Consider the following 4763-nt stretch of genomic DNA (forward strand, 5'->3'; position numbering starts at 1 on the left):
AGCGGACCGGAGTCGGGTTGAAGCGGACCGGAGTCGGGTTGAAGCGGACCGGAGTCGGGTTGAAGCGGACCGGAGTCGGGTTGAAGCGGACCGGACATGACAGGCTTCAGGTTCAGTTCCTTTTATCTGATGCTATCAGTTATTGGGTGTGAACTCAACATCTGCTGTTTCCAAACAACAACCGGACGCTGAAAACCGTTCAGTCGTTTAAAACAACTGGTTTCGTTAAAAAACTTCCTGCTTACCTGACCGTAACCTAGGCAACCTGATGACCTGCCATCTGTCACTGCAAACAGGAAGTGTGAGCAGCGGAGCGTCACCTCCGGCTGACTCGGCTCTTCCTCTTTTCGTTGGTGTTGTTGTGCCCCCCTCCTCACGCTGATGCCGCCCCTGACGACCCCTGACCCCCATCAGGTCGACATCCAGGTGAAACTAAACCTCTGGGAGCTGAAATGCTGCGTTTTCTGTTTCAGATCCAGCGGTTCTGTTGGCTGCTGGGTCGGATCAAACCGCCATCAGAGTTTCAGTCCAGAAAAGTCTCCGTCTGTTAATGGCAGCGTTTCTGTTAGCCGACGTTGGAACGCTGACAGCTACAGAGCCAAACTGCAGGTGATTACAGGAGTCCAAGCTGCTGCCGCCAGGAAGCCAGGATTTGACTAGACCAGAGTCATTTTCACACAGAGAGGTTGGAAAAAACTTTAACTAGAACCGAGCTGGTCGGGATTTATTAAACTAAAATAGAACCAATAAAAATAAAATTAGAATAATAATCCGATTATCAGTTAAAATACTCAAAAACCAACTTTAATTCAAAAACCCTTTATTAACTAAACATCTGGACTCGTCCAGTTTTTTCACTGAGCAGGAAGGATCTCCTCTAGCAGTCTGTGCTACAGCGTCCTCTGAAAACGCCTCTCACTGAAGACATTCTCCATTTCATGAAGAATCATTCTGCTTGCGAGAGAACAGAACCAGTACAGAACTGATTCTGATGGTTCTGGTTCTGATGCTAGCGGTGCCGATATGGACTTAAAATTTATCGCAATATTTTGTAATCAGGACTGACAGAAACATTTTGGTTTTTCACTCGTTGCATGTTGCAGAAAGAGGAGAAGCTGCTGCTGACTTCATGCTGCAGGTTTCCTGTGCAGGAAGCAGAAACTCCTGCAGCAGCAGCAGCTCCAGCAGCAGCAGCAGATCCGTCTGCAGCTGCTCAGAAACAACAACTGATGCGACGCAGCTGGAGGAAGCCTGGATGTGTTAATCTGAGGTAAACGTGTCGGGCCGACCGCAGTGAGTTGGTGCTTAAGCAAACCTGCAGAGTTAGCAGCCGGTCTGCTGCTGTTAGCATCAAACGCTAAAACAAAAGAGCATCACGCCTCCTTCCTCTTTGTGTCGTATCTGCTGGGTTCTCAGACCACCATGACTTCACCTCCTGTGAGACGCAGCGCTGACTGTGCTGACCTCACCGCAGCAGCAGCAGAGCCGTAATCAGAAACATTATTACACGTTTTCAGTGTCTTATTTTTAAGATCCAACTCTGGACTCTAAACACAAACTGGTTCCAGCGATGGCTCTGGATGCAGCACATCTCAAAACGCATTCCTAGAGGGCCGGACTTTTACTGCAACTTTTACACGTGTCCCTCATCCTACAAGCTGGAATAAAATGACTAAACTGCATGAAGTCCAGCTCTGCAGATGAGCAGCAGAGACACATCAGGAGACCAAGTCTCTCCCCAACCACCAGAACCGTTTCAAGAACCTGAGCGACCCGAAACATGACAGGAAATAATCGCAGCTTTAACAGGTTTGGTTGTGCAGTGTGTGATGTTCAGCCGCACAGGAGGAACAACACACACCCATTTCATTCACCAACATTCAGACGGGAAATCTCACAAAACCAAACACGAGTAAAAAACATGGCCGACTGGGAAGAACCAAAGCTAGTGGACGATGTTAGAGAAAAACCGACACATGAAGACTTTCTGGGCCTCCAAAGTTTCATCTTCCATATTTCTGCGCGTCTCCGTCACCTCGCTCTCTGATTGGCCCTTCAGCAGGCTGCATTCAGCGTTTATCGTCGGGGAAAAACACATCAGGTCAAAACAGTCCAACATGCTGAATATTCCTGATTTTAGAGCAGAACGTAGCAGATGACTGAGCACAGAGTTACTCTGATTATGTTTTCAGTTAAAGACAATCAGAGCATCTTTAAGGAGAAAACAGGCATAACAAATCTTGCTGTGTGACTGAGGTGTTAGGAAACTGTTCGCAATCTGTCCTGCTGGTAAAATCAGTAAAACAGAGGAGAGGTTGAGCTGAAGCCTGGTTCCAAACCGGATCCAGACGTGATCTGGATGTTTCAGACTGGATTCCGTCTCCATGGAGGAGAAACTGACCTCCAATCCACCGAGGGAGAGAAGAAACATCTCAGTTTGTTGGTCTATCAGGTGGAAAAGCTTCACCTCCTGAGTCCAGAACAGAGAAGATCTCAGAGTCACAGTCAGCTGCCGTTTCATGAAGCGTATCTGGAATATTTAAAAAGAAAATGCATCTTGGGAATCTGAAACAGCCGCAAAGCAGCCAATCCAGGAAGGCCGTGGATGTTAGCTTCTGCAGCAGCAGCAGCGCTACGATGGTTTCCACTGAGCGCGTCAGTGAAGATTACGGTTCATTTAATGAACTGTTAAAACAGGTAGCAGGAAGAGCTGTTGGCTGTGGATCCCTGGGAAAACCTGGGGTCAGCCGGGGGAAAGCGCTGGACGGGTCACCAACCATCACAGAGGCCAACAGGACAGACTGTCAGGAGAGGATAATTAACCCTCCATGTTTTCGGATGTTGGATGAAACCAGAGAGACAAAGACATGCAAACCCCACCGAGGTTCAGACCCAGAGCCTGAAATGTGCCAGGAGCGACGACGGCACCAGCTGCAGACCAAACGGCCCAGTCAGACTCAAGAACCTGAGCAGGGGAAGTCGGTCACAGCCGCTTGGACGTGTGTTTGTCTCGGTTTGAGCTGACAGGGTTTACTCACCGTCTGCAGTCTTCTGGACGTGAGTGTTATCGTGTGTTTCAGTAGCTCCATCAGCTGACACCGATCAGCGTTAAAGACTCTGCAGTCAGTTCCTCTCAGCAACATCTGCTGCTCGGCACGTTTGACTTCCTGTCATCGGTTTGAGGGCGAAGCGCGCAGCTGAAGGCGCTCGCCACCCTGAAGCGCTGGGGCAGACTGAGCTGCACCCAGTTTCAGGGCGGAGGTGTAAGGAGACGGAGGATGTTCAGTCAGAAAGTAAATCTGAGTGTTTTAAAGTCCAGGATGTGGTGAAACGTCTGTCTTGTTTTGTTTCCGCCTTCTCAGAAACTGGCAAGGCTCTCAGAAAGCTGCTGCAGGTAGCGATGCTCAGCTGCACAGGTTTCCCACCTGGACGCTCAGCCAATCAGAGCTGGGGATACCAACAACCCCCTCCCCAAATAACCAGCAGGAACCAGCCTTAGTCCTCAACCCGGACGGCACAGGTTCGATTCCCGGTCTGGTGGCCTTTGCTGCACGTCTCATTAGACGTCGATTCACCATCAAATAAAGGCCACTAGAGTTAACAAAACCTTTAAAAAATTCAACAAGATAAGCTAATGAGACGTAGCCAGTGGTGTGAGAAAGTGTTTGCCCCCTTCCTCATTTCCTGTTTGTTGCATGTTTGTCACACTTAAGAGTTTCGGAACATCAAACCAATTTAAACAATAGTCAAGGACAACACAAGTAAACACAAAATGCAATTTGTAAATGAAGGTGTTTATTATTAAAGGAGAAAAACATCCAAACCATCACGGCCCTGTGTGAAAGAGTGATGACCCCTGAACCTAATAACTGGTTGGGCCACCCTTAGCAGCAACAACTGCAACCAAGCGTTTGCGATAACGTGCAATGAGTCTTTTACACGTTCTGGAGGAATCTTGGCCCACTCATCCTTGCAGAGTTGTTCTAATTCAGTTACATTAGAGGGTTTTCGAGCATGAACGGCCTTTTTAACCCTTGTAGGCCCAGGTCTAAATGGCCATCCCGGCGCGCAGTCCTTCTCTTCTCAGTGCGTCAGAGCTCGCTACGAAGCCATGCAGCGACCGCTAGCAAAACTACTAACACTACACACACCACAAACTCTAAATAACATACTTACTGTATAAAAAACCTATCGAAACACTTAGTAAAATCCACAGCATCAATTCTCCCTAGTCTCTTGCCGTATCCAAATCCCCCCCCCTCCTCGTTTGTCCCCACGTGTCTCCGTTCTACCTAGCAACAGACCGTCAACACATTTTCATTGGTTGTGTCGAAATGTGGTACAGTTAGACCCCCACACAGTAAGGCGGAAATGATCGATCTTATTCCTGGCTTTATTTTCAAGTAAATAACCACAAAACCAATATAAAAACACCACTTTTATAAAGTTTGAAGTCTGTGCTGTCCACCAGAGGTGAAATGAGCAATCGGTATGCCGTCTGTGTTATTACGAAGCCTTATTAATGCGTCACGTCCTCCACAGCTCTGATTGGCTCAGCAATGTAACGTGATCCTCTGATTGGCTAAGCAACGTAACGTGATCCTCTGATTGGCTCAGCAATGTAATGTGATCCTCTGATTGGCTCAGCAATGTAACGTGATCCTCTGATTGGCTAAACAATGTAACGTGATCCTCTGATTGGTTAAGCAATGTAACGTGATCCTCTGATTGGTTAAGCAATGTAACGTGATCCTCTGATTGGC

General features: G+C 47.9%; 1 protein-coding gene across 1 annotated transcript in view; it reads right to left on the reverse strand.

Annotated features, from left to right (window-relative positions):
- Positions 1 to 3208, reverse strand: part of plekhg2 (pleckstrin homology domain containing, family G (with RhoGef domain) member 2) — a 52985-nt gene extending 49777 nt beyond the window's left edge. Inside the window, exon 1 of the mRNA XM_008402063.1 lies at positions 3039 to 3208. The gene's annotated coding sequence lies outside the window, so the exon portion shown is untranslated. The remainder of the gene's footprint in view (positions 1 to 3038) is intronic.
- Between the last annotated feature and the right edge of the window lie 1555 nt (positions 3209 to 4763).

Source organism: Poecilia reticulata, unplaced genomic scaffold (genome assembly GCF_000633615.1).
Source record: "Poecilia reticulata strain Guanapo unplaced genomic scaffold, Guppy_female_1.0+MT scaffold_159, whole genome shotgun sequence".
NCBI classification, from domain to species: Eukaryota; Metazoa; Chordata; class Actinopteri; order Cyprinodontiformes; family Poeciliidae; genus Poecilia; species Poecilia reticulata.